At 39.9% G+C, this 17,457-nt stretch overlaps 1 protein-coding gene across 2 annotated transcripts in view; it reads left to right on the forward strand.

Moving 5' to 3' along the window:
• Positions 1-4,844: 4,844 nt before the first annotated feature.
• Positions 4,845-17,457, forward strand: part of RBMS3 (RNA binding motif single stranded interacting protein 3) — a gene marked incomplete at both ends in the record, with an annotated part of 935,783 nt that continues 923,170 nt past the window's right edge. The window contains one exon of one of the 2 annotated variants that reach the window (XM_081105840.1): positions 4,845-4,907. The remainder of the gene's footprint in view (positions 4,908-17,457) is intronic. The other variant, XM_081105826.1, reaches the window with a different exon arrangement.

Raw genomic sequence — 17,457 nt, forward strand, 5'->3', positions numbered from 1 at the left:
AGAGCCTCCTTTAAAAAAGCAAATTGTTGGATTCCACTTCCAGAGGTTTGTAAATTCTTGGGGCCAGAGAATTTGCACTTTAACTGGCATGTATCATTTTGCCAATCTGAATACTGCCCTTTTATTAACCACTAGTGGCCTGGTACACGGATTCATGCACATTGAAAGGAAATTAATTAGAAGAAATATTTTAATACCACTATTTGCCCTTTCTCTGTAATAGAAGTGTCAACCAAATTCACGATTGACGATGACAAATGAAACACACACGTGTGATTGGTGTCAGTAAGAGCTTTGTATGGCGCCTGGGTGAGTCAACTTAGCCTTTTACATATATAGAATAAACTTGCTTAATTAGACCCGCTTTCTGATATAGCTAAATTTTTTCCAGCCCAGTGACGCACCCCAAATTCTCTTTCAGGTAATTGTCAGCAACACAACAGTAAATATCAACATGAAGCAGATTATTATTGTAGATCACACAGGGAGAACAAAGGGTAAAGTATTTAACTGCAGCCGTGTTTGACTACATTCTGTGCAGTGAAAAAACCTGAAGTCATTTTTAACGTCCACCATTTCTTTTCAGTCGGGTCAAGGTTCTAAGGTTTTAAAATCTTCGTTTTCCAGCTAATGAAAAGAAAATAGGATTCTACTGAGTCTCCTATCTACCTTTTCCAGGACTTCTGTGAGGATCAAATGAGATGAGGCATGGGAACACGCTTCACAGACATTTGGTTAAAGTGTAAAACGCTGGCACTTGTCTATAAAGCAGATCGTGTTCCTGGGCTGAAGAAACTGCAAGGAGGCTAGTCATTGCTAGGGAGAGGAAGCTGGGCGTTGCTACGTGACATCATTGCCCGCACCCACAACGACCATTTCCGGGCTGGGCTGTGGGCCACATTTTGCACCATGGGGCCTTGGCAGCGTCAGCTGCGATTTGGTGGGCTGTTGCTCCGGGGTGGTGGTGGGGCCTGTGTCCCACTTGTGGAAAGCCGAGTCTTACTTTGTGGGCGCCAGGTCTGTGGTGTCAGTGCATGTTATGGCAGCTCCTGTGTTGAGTGTCTGCTCCTTGATGGTCTGTGCGAGTCATAGCGACTAGTCAGACATTTGGACACTTAGCATATTAGCCTTTTATATATATAGATTGGTTGCTAAGGGCACTAGTAGGAGGCAACTGAGGAAAGGAACAATTACTTACCTGGTTAGTCAGATGAGTTGATTTTTGTCTAAGCTGAACTCCAAACCACACATTATAACTAGTGTATTCAAAGACACATAAAGGAAACACAATCAGATTTTGTGTTTTGTGCTATGAGACTGCTTTTTGAATGCAGTGACATCCATCAGAAGTTGTGGTGCAGTTCTGAACATTGTCACGTCTTTAAAATGTGTAATTCATGTTGACCAATTGTTTCATTGTTTCTCTGGCCTTTCACATTTATCCTTAACCTAGAAAGGACATGAAGTATGTGAGTCACAATAGCCGGCAATTACCATTATAAAGTTAATTACGCTGTGTCAGTGTTGAAATGCAGTGTGACCTTTAGAAAAAAGCTAAGCGTGGACATGGAAATATTGTGACACTTGCCAAGAGTGGAGAGATGAGCATTTCAGATAGAGTAATTGTTGCGCTCAAATCCACAATATCCATCTTCTGCCCTTCCCACTTCAAGGTTATGTAATAATTTGGGTCATCTCCTCCAGGTCACATACCTCATTTTTCTTTAAAATGTTTTTGGACGTCAGTGCTCAGATCTTGACTTTGATTGCCATAATTCTGTCTTGATAAAACACACACACACACACACACACAAACCCAAAACTTTGAAGAAGATAAGAGGTAAGTGTTGGTGAGTACATGGAGGAAAGGCACCATTGATGGGACTATAAATTGGTTCAGCCACTATGGAAACACTATGGAGGTTCCTCAGAAATTTAAAATAGAACTTGGATATGATCCAGTAGTTTCATGTCTGGATAGATATCCAAAGAAAGAATAAATGGGATATCAAGGAGATAATTGGCACTCCGTGTTTATTAAGCATTATTTACAATAACCAAGAGAGGGAAACAATCAGTGTGCTAAATGAGGTAAGTCAGACAGTGAAAGACAAACACTATATGATAATCACTTTTATGTAGAACATTAAAAAGCCAACCTTTTGAAAACAAAGAGTGGAATGGTAATTACCAGGGGCTGGGGGGCGGGGTGCAGGAATTTGGAAAATAGTGTGTAAGGGAACAATCTTACAGCTGGCAGATAAATGAGTCCTGGAGATCTAACGCACAGCTTAGAGACTGTAGTCAACAGTGCTGTATTATAACCTTTAAAGTTGTTAAGAGACTACATCTTAATTGTTCCCATCACACAAAAGAAATGATAATTATGCGATGTGATAGGTGTTAGAAATCATATCATTGTGGTAGTAATCATATTGCAATATGTAAATGTACCAACTCAACCCATTGTACACCTTAAACTTACACAGTGTTAACATTTCAATTATAACTTAATTTTTTAAAAACTTCATTTTTCTGATAACAAATGTAAAATTCATTGTTATAATTTTAGAAACCTGTATTGTTGTTTGAGACAATGATGAGTTCTGTTCTCAAAGCATGGTATCTCGAAAATTAGTCTGATGGTGAATTCCTGAGTCTTTCAGGAGACTTGAGACTCTGCCGAAGGCCAAATTATTGGGCTGGAAAACCAGCCAGTAGCCCCTTCCTAAAAATGTCAGGAACTTGGAGTCTGCTAAAATATTCAGGCAAGGGGCTCTTCTGGATTACTAGCATTTTCCAGTTTCCTGAGGTTTAATAATAAATTTTGGGGGGGATATTTTAAACACATAATATTGAATTTCCATGGAAATTCGGTGTTGCCACTATAATCAGTAATCGCATATATTTTAAAAGCGGATTACCATTTACTGGAATAGATTTGGGACTGGAGAAGAAAGGCGAGTGGGGAGCATCTAACTTAACCTATTTTACAATCAGGAAAACAGCATCTGAGAAGGTACATGGTCTGGCATGGGTCAAGTCCGATACCTTCCAAATTCATTCCTGGTGCTTCTCATTGAGGAAACAGGAGTAAGCCTTTAGTTTAACTTCTTGCCACTTCCCCCATAGTTCTCCCTTTATCCAAGCTGAGCGCTGAAATGCTCCTCTCACACTTTGCTATAGGGCACAATCCCATTCACCTCCATGGAGCAGGCGAGACAGGGAGGTTCCTGCCAGCGGGTCCCAGCATTGCCGCCTCAGATGGGCTGGTGCTGCAGGAAAGTGGAACTGAGCAGGCAGAATAGAGCCTTTAGCCAACATGCCAGTCAGTCTCCCTGTGGCAGAAGTTCAGGAAAGCAGTCGGAACCAGCAAAGGCCAGTACAGAATTGCACAGCAGTCCTGGAAGGCAGATGAAATGTGGTGATGGTGAATCCAGGGGCTGGCAATTCTATGTTGTTCTCCTGATCATTTTCCAAACACACTGACCGCTTTTGCATCTTCGTGCCCCCGCCATTAGGTTCCCTCTGCCTGAAGCATCCACAAGGTCCCAAGGAATTGAAATCATGTGAGTTGACTCTTAATTTCAATGAGCTAGCAGGGTATATCATTACACCCCGTAAGTAACAGAAAATAGGGTTGCGGTCAATCACACCAGGGGAGTTTAGGCCAAAGGAGCAGCCTGAAGTGTTGTTTCAGTTGCTTCACAAGATCAGGGTTCACCTCTCTGCTCTTAGCTTTTTCCTCCTGGTCACAAAATGCTTGCTCCAGCTCCATGTAGCTAATTTATACTCAGAGAGAAGAAGGGTGATGGGAAGGTCTTGTTTTTTCCCTTTTATAAAAACACAAGATTTCTCAGAACTTTCCTCCAACCCCTAAAAAATTATACTCAGGTCTCATTGGCCAGAACTAGAGGGAAGGAAGGCTGAGAAAGTGAGTATATAGGTTTTCTAGCCTCTATCTTAGAAGCAGGCAAAGAAAAATGGTTTTAAAAATGGGTTTGGATTAGCTGCTCTACAGTGAGCATGTGGTGTTTTCCAATCCCAAGGAGCTGGTAACAAAGATGTGGTCAGGTTTTTCCGAAGATAAAGGGTATTTAAAAAAAAATTGTTTTTATTGATTTTTTTAGAGAGGAAGGGAGAGAGAGAGAAACACCTTTTTAGAGAGGAAGGGAGAGGGAGAGAGAAAATCATTGATCAGCTACGTCCTGCACGCCCCACAATGGGGATCAAGCCTACAACCTGGGCAAGTGTCCTGACCTGGAATAGAACCATAACTTCCTGGTTCATAGGTCGACGCTCAACCACTGAACCACACCAGCCAGTTTAAAGGGTCTTTTTTATAACAAGAATAACCGACTCTCAAATGACCTCATGTATTAACTTGGATATTCGTGCACCAGTTTGTGTTTCAAGCAGAAACTTATAATAGTCTGCCTTATTTTCTTCCTGTTGAATGAATGCCTTATATATTTAGAGCGCTTTACTGTACAAAGTGCTTCCCACCTGCTATCATATTGGACCCTCACAGTGATGCCAGGACAAAAATGATTATTCCTGCCTCACAGCAGAGAAAGTTGAGACAGAGAGCGCTTCGGTGACTTGCATCAGGTCCAACAGCTTGTGCAAACAGACCTGGATTGAGACCTTTTGACTCTGGTGTCCACATTCTGACACTGGTTTCAAAAGAAAGGAAACAAGGATTAAGTTCAGACAGAGTCTCAGCTACGTTAATGTTTGGAACTGCGGACACGGAAGCCATTTGGTTTGGAGAAATAGAAAGTGTGTTCCGTCTGTGTGACCGCATGACATCTTTTCTTTTCCCCTCCCTTCTGCAGAGAACGTCAGCCAGCAAGGCCTCAGGCGCTCCTTCCTACAGCAGGTGGTCCAGTTCACAGCCACATCAGGTAATGTGCTCCCTTAACAGCCTTGACATACTCCTTTCCCAAGAATTGTGCTTAAACTGACATGGTTTCGTCACCGGGCGCATGTGGAAGGGATTCGGCTCTTGTCTCTTCTGCCCTCGAAGGTGGCTCCCTCCACAGAGGTTTGTGCAGTTTGGGGTCAGGGCTCTGTGAGCTGGGCAAAGACTGGGAAATACTGAAGTTCCCTATTCACAGCCTTCCTGGGTGAATAGCTGATGAAATCAATTTAGAAATGATTGGAATTGAATGAATTTGTCCTTCTTTTTCTTCAACCAAAGATGATCCTTCCTGTCCTTTTTCCTGATTCCAGGAAATCACATATGCTCCCACGTGGGTGTGCATGCATACATGTATGTTTATGGCACATGTGTCTCTGTCTAAGAGTGTATACACCAATAGATCAGAAAATGCACCAATATTAGAATCCCCTCCTCTTTTGTGTGTGTCTAGTCACCGGAGGTGATCAACAAACTCCCTTTAGGTCAAACAATACTGAATATTGATTAACTGCTATAGGGGAAGTGAGACCAGCTGGGTGCTGTATGATTCTGAGTGTAAACAAAATAGGATCCTTCCTGTTGGTGAGCAGTTTTTACAGGTGACACACTGTGACCACAGGGCTTCTTGCTGAAGCGGCACATGGTGAGAACACGGAATGTGGACGCTAAAAGCTGAGTAGGACTTGCATTCAGATTGCCTCCTGGTTATGAGACCAGATAGAAACTCCCAGTTGTCCTTTGCTTCATGTGTCAGAATTCTCTCTCAGACTTTTCATGTCACCAAGTCTGGCTGTAGTGATTATAAGAGAGGTGCATTATAAATGGGTTCTATTCACATTTTCTCCCTCATTTTATTGACTCTTGTAGAAATTTGGGATTGGTGATCATTTATCCCAACATCAGCATAATGTGAACTCTTCTTGTATACTCCTTTTTCTCTTCTCCTTGCAACTAGAAAGTAACCCTTATCAATAATACAACATTGAAGAAAATTGATAAGAGAAAAAGAAATTCTCTCATCGTGCAAGATTTTATCATAGTTCCTATTTCTATACTGAATGGGTTGGTGGTGATAAAAAGCTGATGTGATGTCTCTCTCTCCCTCCATTGGCCTCAGCTATCCTGTGGATGCTACAGTTTCTGGTAACTTTGGAAGGATGTAGGTAGTGCTTCATGGCTGTAAGCTTAGAGAAGAAATGCAGAGAGAGGCAGTGGCCCCAGACACAGGAGATTGCTTTGAATATCCAGGTGTCCTTTACTTCCTGTGTAGCAAGTGTTACCTGAAAATGCACTCAGGGTTATGAATCAGTATTTCCGATTTCTGTTCTCACATTTTCCAGAGACCTAGTTGAGCAAGTTACTACTCACTTCTCTGCACTCACCCTGATGATGGATGTTATAATCCAGTGGTTCTCAACCTTCCTAATGCCGCGACACTTTAATACAGTTCTCATGTTGTGGTGACCCCCAATTTCATTGTTACAAATAGAACATAATTAAAGCATAGTGATTAATCACAAAAACAATATGTAATTATAGATGTGTTTTCCGATGGTCTTAGGCGACCCCTGTGAAAGGGTCGCTCGACCCCCAAAGGGGTCGCGACCCACAGGTTGAGAACCACTGTTATAGTATGACATGATATGGTATGATATAATATATGATATAATATGATATAAATCGTCAGGGTCTAATGAAAGTGAGACCCAGAGATGACGTTGTCCAAGGTTATACGATGTAGTTGGCCTGCATTGTTTGTTTTCCCCTCCTTCCACCCATCTGGAATTCATTCAGTTTTACAAATGAGATCATCTGACGTAGTCATTCTGAAACCGGACACAGTGGGTCCATGGCTGCCTGTCACTACTTGAGCCAAATTAAGCAGGGACAGGGTTGATTGGCGGGGTCTTAACTTGATTGCATTTTCAAATGGTACCCTGATTAAAACTAATATTGGTGACATATCTTTTTTATGGAGGATTCCCTTTAATTCTAAGTGCAAGGAGTGGTACATTTTTTTGTCATTAGGTGACTTTGTCATTGTGCAAATGTCATAGTGTGCTTACATAGACCCAGATGGTATAGCCTACCACCATTATTGTATGTGCTATACTTTCTATGATGGGCAGCCTGGTAGGTTTCTTTATACCAGCATCACCCCAAACATGTGAGAAATGAGTTGCACTATGACGTTAAAGCAGCTACGGCATTACATATGGCTAGGGCATGTGTGATGACTGCAGTGTTACCACACCTATGACGTTAAGATGGCTAAAATGTCCTTGACCAAAACATTGTTTTGTGGTACATGACTGCATTCTGTAAGTTTTTGCCTATCGTGCAGGTCATGGGCTCTTTTGCTTTCAGAACTATCTGTAGGCTTCCTGGCTCACTGACTCCTACAAAGGTTCTCCCAATGGGCAGTATTGTTGGCAAGTTAGGGAGGGGAAATCCAGGATATATTTCTCCCTCTCTGTTGCTGTGGGTAGTACATCTCTCCGGTCTGAGCCTCATTGTGGATCCAGTTCCGTAAGGCTTCTGGCCTATGGTAAAATCCCCCGTGCCCCCCACCCCCCAGCTTTAGGGAAGGTAGCAGTGTCCCTCACTCTTCCCTGTCTATTTTCCAGCTCTCCCGAAACCCTAATACTGAGTTTCTTGCATTAAATACCTTCTCCTGGATGGCCTCGAATGGGCTCTGTTTTTCCCACAGATTCCGACTGTTTTCTGACAGATACACCTACCATGGCATGTTGCACTTCATTCTTTTCTTTCGAAAACAGTGGCTTTTAATTTTAGAAATATTATGTGAATATTTGCAGGATCACCAGCCTTGCAGCTGCTGAGCACTCAGATTTATTCTCTTGAGCTGGCCTGGTGGGTGGTAATCCCTTTACACCCTATCCCACACTGAATAATTATTCCTCTTCTTTGCTACTCATGCTCTAATCTTTCCCTTTTAAATTTGTGTTTATTGCAAAAACCTTTGTCTTTTGTGTTTGCAATGTAATAGGCTTATTGGCTTTGAAAGTACCTAACACATTCTCAGCCTGAGGTTGAAAATACAAGTGCAACTCAATTCCTGTTTCCAGCGTTGTGTCTTTTTCTGATTTTTGGCATCAGCAGAACACTTAACAGAAAAAAAAATGAGTCATGGATTTATAGTCACTAAGGAAAGTGGATCTTTATTTTTTTCAGATCTGTATGTGTGTGTCTGAATGAAATTTACAAACAAATCTCAGATAGACATAAGCATAGATACAGTCATGAGTAAATCGGCACATAGGTAGGTACCTGCTCATTCAAGAAGCATCAGTCACTGCCCTAGCCAGTTTGGCTCAGTGGATAGAGCATCGGCATGCTCTGAGTTCGATTCTGGTCAAGGGCACATGTCTGGGTTTGCTGCTAGATCCCCAGTAGGAGGTGTACAGGAGGCAGCCAATCAATGATTCTCATCATTGATGTTTCTATCTCTCTCTCTCCCTCTCCCTTCCTCTCTGAAATCAATAAAAATATTTTTTTTAAAAAAGAAGCATCAGTCACTCAGTCACTGATGCTACCTGGGTGTGGGGCATGCTGGTCACTTTTATGATTTGAGCAGTGCTCTTATTGCTTTGATATAATTATGAAATAACCTTGTTTTTATCTCATTCAATAAGAGTTATGAAGCAACCATATCTAATCCTATGTTGATGTTTGTGAATTTTTTTGTTAAATGGGGATCTCCTTGGCCTAGGAAGTAATACCAGACAACCTACTTTATATATTACACACACACACACACACACACACACACACTATGTGATTATGTATGGAAAATGGAAGGCCTACCCTATCCTCCCTGATCCTTGCATTCCTGATCCTTGCTCCATGTATTCGAGAATCTGACCAGAATAGTAAGGTGGCAATGCTCTTAACTTAGAACTGACATCTAGTTGACATCTTAGCATTATAAATCAAGAGATCAGGGAAGATCTGCAAAACCAATTCTTAGGCATTTGCAAACTGTCATGTTCTATTTACAGATTTTTTTTTTAAAGGATAAGGAAAAAACTGGAAAAGTGAACTTGAGGTAATATAAATCCTTTCAAATATGGACTTGTATTTGACAATGAATGATTCAGAGTGTAGGAAATTAGGGTCTGATAAATGAAATGTCTGATTAATGATAGCTTGTCTCCAAAGATGGTGCCCCAATGAACCATGCTCCTAATACTCACCCCTCGCCTCTCTTTGGAGCTCAGTTGTCTCTCTGATTCCCTGCTGATCAGTGGGATGCAGTGAAGCGATACTCAGGGACTAAGCCTAGGTGCGGAGAAGCCTTGCAGTGTTAGCCTTGTGCTCTTGGAATGCTTATTTTAGGAGAAACTACCTTCCATGTAGAAGCCCAGCAGTCATGAGGAGGTCGTGTTGTATGGAAGTCCAGGCTGATCTTGTGGAAAGTCTGTGTAAAAGGAAGGATGCCCAGCCAGCCCTCAGCTGTGTCAGCCATCCCAGCAGAAACGTTGGGTCTGTGAGAAAAGATGCCTTCAGATGGTTGTGATTCTAGCCACCATCTGACTGCAATTGCCTGAAAGACGCCCTGTGAAACCACCCAACTGAGCCCCGCTGATAGTTGATGATGCAGAAATAGGTAACCAAAGCAATCACTCACCTTAAAATAAACATTACTGTTATCTTCAGCAATGGCTAGGGAAGTGTTGGCAATTAAGAGGTCAGCTATGTTGATTTGAATGCATTGTGAATATTTATTTGCATTAACCATGCCTCTTCTATAAAAACGAGCACTATGTAGTGCTTGAAAAAGGCAGAAATTTCCTCACAATCTTCTCTTCCTATGACTTTGTTAACAAATATTTTCAGACACATTGATGCCATGTAATTCTCTGTCAGTGTTCAGCACAAATTCTACAATTTAAGACACCAGAAATCAAGAGCTGCACTTTTATTTTTACAGTATTGTCCAAAGGCGTGGTTGGGATATAGTGGAAGCCTTAATGGTCACCAAATATCCCATTTGCCCCCCTAGATTGCAATTTCCCACTACAGTCAAATGGCTCTGCAGAGCACATTTCAGCCAATGAAATGTTAGTGGAAATAGTGTGTCACTTATGTTCAGAGGCAATAGAAAGTTCAAGTATAATTCTCAGGTCTCTATTGCCTGACACGAGGAAAGAGGAAGACATATTCCAGATGTTACAATTGCAAGATGATAGTGTCTCCATCCACCTGTACCCCTGGGTGAGTCGGGGGAGCAGAGCCCCAGCCTTGTTAATCCATGATGGGCAGCAGAACAAGCCAGAAACAAGCCTTTGTTGTTCTTAAACCACTGAGATTGGAATGGTTTAATTTATTTCTTTAGTAGAGTCCAACCTCTTGTGACTTATAGAGGAAGCTTAATATCCAATAAACTCCATCACATCTACCCCAGGCCATTCAAAATAAACCTGAAATATAAATGAAAATAATATGACTTCTATGTAAACAGAGCTTCAAGACAGAATATCTGATTTTTTTCTCAAATTAGATTTATATCCCCAAGTCCCTCAATAGAGAAATTCTTGCAACAGTACTATTTATTTACTTGGGTAATTTGAGAATACTTGACACTAAAATCATTCTCACCATCGCACTTTTTAAATCTCTCATAGTAATTTTATAGTAAGCATTTAATAAAATGATTTATTAGTGGATTTAAAAAATTTGTATTCAATCAATGTACTATTAATGGGAACATCAGAGTTAACTTTGTTTACTTTTAAAAATCATTACTATGAAATTTCCAAACATGTATGAAAGTAGAGAGAATAGGGTAATGAACACCATGTAACCATTTACCCAGCTGCAATAATTATCAACATACAGGCAGTTTTTTAAACAGGTTCTGGCTACATAAAATGTTATTCTGTTTGGTTCATCCTCTCAAAGATAAGATAATAATTACATTTTCTCCCACTTCCAAAAATAGACCCAAATTTTCTACAAACAGATGTGCTTTGTGGTCATGATGGTGTCATCTGTTTATTTCCAATTTTGCTCCGTAGGAATAACTTCAGGATAATTTGTAAAACAGCTTATTTATAGGGTGGCCATTTCTCCCTGTTTACACATATTGTCTTGGGGTAATTATTAATAGCACCTCCCCTTTCATTCTCAAAAGTATCCTGATTTGGATAACAAATTATATGCTCACCCTCATTATTAAACAGGTGTGTTTTTCCTCTTGTCTAGTGTCCCATTTCTGCTTTCTCATGTCCCCCAGATCTGGATCCTGTGCCTTGCATTGTAAGTCTAAACCAGTCATAATCAGCGATGTCTTAACCCACCATCCCTGGAATAATATTCAGTCATTAAAAGGAAGGAAGTCGTGCTATTTGCAACAATGTAGGTGGACGTTCAGGGTATTACACTGTATTATTATTTTTTAAAAAGAGGTGGAACTGAGATTGTTGAATGATCACCACCATTTCCTTAAAGTAATTTCAAGATTTGTTTCAACTCTAAACTAAACAATCCTAAATGAATGCCATCAGAAAAAATAGCTGGGAGAAATAAAGAGGAAGGGGGAGGAAAAACGATTTAAGCAGTGTCAGTGATTCCACTTGACTGTCTTTTCAATAAACAAACACTGGTGAGATGAATTGATATATCTCCTGTTACCCAAAATAGCGCTATTACCATAAGACCCTCATCTTGCTGTTCTGTGTGTGATGTTATTGTTCAAAGATGCACATTTTTGTACAATAGGACTCATAAATGTAAATGATCTACCATTGGATGCAAAAGGAACAGAGATCTGTTTTGTCTGTAGAGGAAAAGAGGCGATGAATACATGGAGATATATATATATCAGTTGATGTGGCACCCATTTTCCTCCCTTTAAAATCTTTCCCATTTCTTGTGAACAATTGGAAATTGTTTGCTGAGCAACGTTTAATCTTTCTGCAAGTTGTTTTTGAGTTTGACACGCATCTTCATCCAATCATGCTTGTTGGTCTTTAAACTTTTTCAGTTGACCTAGGCGTTCTTTGTCTTTCACATCGAAATCATCACTTTTAAAGCGTTTAAACCAGCGCTCACAAGTATCTTGAGATGGAGCATGTATAGTTCCCGAAGTATACGATAACTTTCAGCAGCACTTTTCTTCAAAATAAAGTAATGAATTAAACTTCCCGCAAATGCTCTTTTTTTTAGGCACGAAATTCGACATTTTTAAGCATAAAAATACCTATGGTATTAACACCTTCAGAAAATTTGACATATGAAATTTTGAAGCTTGTCAATACAATAAAGTAGTCTACATATCAAATCGCATATATATATATCAACATATGTGTAACTCCATCTATTGAAAAAAATCCGCATTATTAACCGGTACAGCTATCCAATACAATGCCTTCCTAAGGGATTTTCAAGTGTAGGTTTGATGGCATAATGGCATTCAATTTTGCTACATGTGGAACTTAGCCTCTGCTCAAATAGGTCTATACTTACTTCAGTATAAACATATTTATCCAGTTCAAAGCACCTGCCTAGACTAAAACTCCTTGAGTTCTTTTAAGACAGCTGCTGATGGAAAAAGTCCCCAATAGAGCTGTTACCTCAGCAGCCAAACATTCAATTATTTTGTTTAAGGGGTAAACTCAGATTTCTTCTTGATTCTTTCCTGTTATGGTAAATAGTGGGGTTTCTGTAAATGTATTTAGAGGCACCATTAGTGCTGAACTGAAAAACAAGGCTTGGAAATATCTGTCCTGTATTATTTTTGTTTATGTCATCACAAGTGGAAATTCTAAAGCATCTATTACTGAATGAGCAGTGAATGAGACTGTTTATTGGAGCATTAGTGGGTATTAGAGGCCTCTTAAGAGTAAACACCATATGAATAAAGGTTTTGCCGTGGGAAGAAGTAATGAGTTGAACAAGAAGAGATTGTTGTATTTGTCTGATACTGACACTTTGATGTTGAGAATAATGGGCTTATTACTTTGAACGGGAGAGGCTGGGAATTCTCGCCACAATAAAGGTTAAGAACTTTGACTCTGAGACAGTAGATTCACATCTCAGGTATGTTACTAGCTTGATCTTGACGATGCTGCTGAAACTCTCAATGTTTGTTATTTTATCTGTAAAATATGGAAAATGATTGTAGCTGACTCATAGGGTGCTATGAATATTAAATGATAAAACAGTACTAAATTATAAAACAGTCAACAAAAACCCCTAGAATTTCGTTTTCAAAGTTTAAAGTATGCCATAATGAAAGCTAAGTCATTTCCACAACTTGGCAATGGACTCATACTTCTGTGCTTAAGGGTATGGTCTGAGTCATTGCTTATATTCATAGAACTAACAGTTCAGTGGAAACTATCTGAGAGTTAGACCAGCATTTGTTTGCCACCATTCGAGGTTGCATTGGAATCGATTTTAGTGATCCAAATGAAGATGAATTCTTTGGTCCACGGGTCATATTAGTTCCTGCCACCTTCCAGAGTGTGTCCCCAGACTGGTGCTTGTTTGGTTTGTGATGTTTATCTCTATTACTGAGAGAGGAATCAGAAAACTCGGCTGTTAAGAAAACTCAGTTGTTCCTCAGGTACCTAAAGAACTACACTCCACCCCAACATTTATTTATTCTTCTTAGAGTTTATATTGACAGTTGGCACGTCTCTTCATGGCCAAGTTGAACGTTATAACTATTATAAGATCTAATTTATATAAAACATCACATCACATTTACATCTCACACTAAACATTATTTTTCTAAAAACATTTGGAAGAATTTTTATTACTTTACCTTTGGAATCCTTTGACTTCAAGAACAAATACAATTTATGAGGAGCTATGATTTCTCCACAATTGTTGTGCATACATGCGTATTCTTGCAAAGTGAGAAAAATTGTATCTATAAATTGTTTTTAAACACAGTGTTATTTTATGAGCACTAAATCTGGCTACCGATGAAGTAGCTGATTTTAAGTTTTGTAGATGTTTTTGTAGTCTACATTTTGTAGATTTTGTTTTATAGTTTTATCGTCATGTTTTGGAGCTAACAGCTTTGTGTTTTATTCAGTTTTCATGTTTTTATAGACTCTTAGAAAGGTCATAAGCCCTGGATACTGACTATTGTTCTTCATGGAAAAAAAATGAGCCTACTGGTGACCTTTTTAAGAATAAGATATGGGTTTCTGTGTATGAGAAAAATTTAAGTTGAAGGTTAAGCAGTTTGGACCATGCAAAAAAAAAATCTAGGCATTTGGTAATATTTTATTTTTTATCCATTTGTTTTAATGCAAACCAGTAGTCCCACTGACCTTTAAAACTCAGATTATTTTTATTTTTAGAAAGTTAAAGCAGCATATATTCCCTATACTTTATAATAGTCCTAAAGGGTCTTGAGAAGCATGCTTAATCAATGTCATTAGCATTTCAGCGGTGAAAGTTATGAATATTCACCAAATGGGACTAAATAAATAAAAAGCTTCAAATTGGTTTGGGTCAGGTTTCGCCACCAAATCTGTTCATGTCAGACGAAGTTTTGCTGCCAAAAGTCTTAAGAAAAAACGTCAAGTTGTCTCAGCTTTTCATATTTCGTAAAACTGTTGAGGGATTATAGACCTATGACCTATAGGCTATTGTTAGCATTAGATCATTTTACTTGTGAGATAAAAAGGGAAGATATTACTATCTTCATTTTTTGGCTGGCAGAGCTGGGATAGAGAGCAAATTAATGACTTTTTTCCAGATGATAGAGCAAGTAAGTGGTCAAAATGGAGAGGAAACTGTAGTTTTTCCTATGCCTCATCTCAGGGATCTTTCCAACTTTTTTATGGCCTCTTTCATTATCCAAATGGCTGTTTCACTGCAGCTTGCGTGGTCTCTAGACAAGCCAGGGCTCCAACACTTCTCAACCCAATGGTGCTGTGTGCAGTTGCATGAGCTTTTCATGCACGTGTGCACCGGTTCCCAAGAAAAGCTTTAGTACTTAACACATCAAAATATACACATGTGACATTTGTTGGGATGAGCTAAATTAGGTGTCACTGTTCCTTGCCAGGCCTAACACTTGCTAGTGTTTTCCTTCCCCCCCTTTGCTGAAGTCAAGAGAGCTGAAGCTAGCTTCCTGCCCTATCTCCGCCCAGCTCTTAAAATCCCCTGCTCCGTTGCATTGGCACCACACAGCCAGTGCCCATGGTGCATTTTATTGCTGCAGCTGTTGGGCTCGCCTATTTTTGTCAGCACAAAGGTTAGTCTCAGAAGTGACAGCGTGAAATAATTCCGCCGATGTAGCCTTCTTGGCCATCTGAAACCCGAATTATTTTCCCAACACCTGAGGACACTGAGAAGCCCAATTCATCACTGGCGGTGTCCTTAGCAGAAAGCCAACATTAGAATTCAGGTTTTCCCTTCTGCCCGCAGGCATTCGTTTATTCCTTTATTCATCTGTTCCTCCAGGAAGCATTTATCAAAAACCTAGTAGTGGGCTAGTTGCTAAGAAGGTCCCATGAAGAGCCCAGGGCAGCTGTCTCTCTGGAAAGACAGTTGGGGAAATAATGCTTTTCCGCCCTGGCACATAAAGTCATCAATTAGCCTAGGCGTTTACAACTTTCCAATGGAGTGAGCCAAGGCTTCGTTCACTTTTCTACAATCCTACGTAAGAAGCCAGGCAGGGTAGTGAAACATCATAGTTAGCAGCATTTGGGTTCTGATGTCGTATGTCTTGGATTCAAAATCTGGCAAACAATTTACTGGGTTGGCTGATTTGAGACGTTAGCCGTATATGACGTATATTTTTGGGTACATTTAAGAGCCTCTCAAATGTTGGTTCTGCTATCTGTGAAATGAGGATGATAGTTTCGCTGTCAGTTGAGCCTGATAGTGATACACAGAGTAATTAGTTTTCCCCCTCCATTGCAGTCCTCTGAGATATTTTGTCATAGCTCCCTCTTCTGTCTCTTAATGAGAGATTCTCTTTACCGCCTTTAACAATAAGGACCGTATTATTTTCAGGCATTAAAGAGTTCCAGTCTAGCTTAAATTAAAAATGTGCAGAAACAACCAAACGAGTGGGGGGGGGGGGAGATATATTTCAAATATATTGTATATATTGTATATACATGGCAAATGACTCATATCCAGAGTATGTTATGAACGTCCACAAATCAGTGAGAAAAAGACAGACAAAAATTGAGCAAAAGACTTGAACAGACACGTCACAAAAAGAGGATATCCCAGTGGCCAATAAACTTAAGAAAAGGTGCTTATTTCATTAGTTATCGGACAATGGGCTAAGTGTTGAATACTACAGATGAAAAAGCCATAAACTGGAGCTTTTAAAGTACCTTTATTTAAGGATAGATGGAGACACAAAAGTGATTAGCTGCTAGTTTCCTTTCTTGGGAACAATAGAATTACTCCCCGATAGCCCCTTTTGAGCAAATGGTCACCTAATGAACATCTTCAAAGGACAATGTCTTTGTGTGCAAAAGAGATAAAATGGCTATCAGTAGGGAGGCTAGCACAAAGGATACTAGAAGTTAAGGTAAATATAGGTTGGAATTTTAACTTAGTGCTAGCTGGAGTCTCCTGATTCCTTCGAACTTAAATGAGGAATACAGTGTTTTCTGACTTAGTCCAAATTGATTTCTACACCAAGGTCATGGTCTTTCGAAGTCCAAAGCTCTTCTTAAATGTTCTCTTATCTCTGTTCCTATCAGGTTGAAATGGGAATTTTTGGTTTCCATCTTGGCATTATGTGAAACTTCTCTTTGATTCTTCCGCTAAAAGAACTACAAATCAAAAAAACTTTTTTTCTGTTTCAGAATCACCAGGAAGAGTTACATTAGACACCATAGAGCAAATAACTTGAGTATGCTAATAAAATTCTATTACATTATTTTTTTTTTTCACCACCACCATCATTTAGGTAGCATTTGCAGAAGGTTTCTCAGCATCTTCCTGGCTTCTCTGTGGGCCAAGCTAAAATCTTCTCCTTGTCTCATGGTGAGAATTTTATCACTCGCCTTTTGTGGTCTTGGTGTCTGCCAACCCACATGCCCACAGGTTTGCATACCTCTACACCAGTGGTGTTATTTTCCCAAACAAAGATATTTTTCTCCTTGAGTGGAGTCTTGGTACCCACTCTTGGTAATAAATCGTTCACGTCCATACCTAGGATAGTAGCCAGCTCCAGCTTTGGAGTCAGTTTTCTTGATCCCAGCTTATCTCCATTCTCCACAAGCAGCAACCTCATAAAACATCCTGGAAAGGAAACAGAGAAGCTGACTTTGATTAAATAAGGCCTGGCCCAAATTTTCTCAAGGATTATTAGAGCCATAGGAGTCGTGGATGGAATACCAAAAAGTCGCTGAGAAATGAGAGGCAGAGTGGCTTTCTTCTTTGTGTGCTCTGGGGAGTGATTTCGGATTTTTGCATTTCCAGTTGCCTCTTCTTGAGATGCACTCCAGATGCCCCTGTGCCTGGAAATGTTTCCCTTCATTCTTTGGGTGTTTCTTCAGTTATAAACAACCCTGAGA

This window comes from Myotis nattereri (genome assembly GCF_964212035.1).
Source record: "Myotis nattereri genome assembly, chromosome: 14".
NCBI lineage: Eukaryota > Metazoa > Chordata > Mammalia > Chiroptera > Vespertilionidae > Myotis > Myotis nattereri.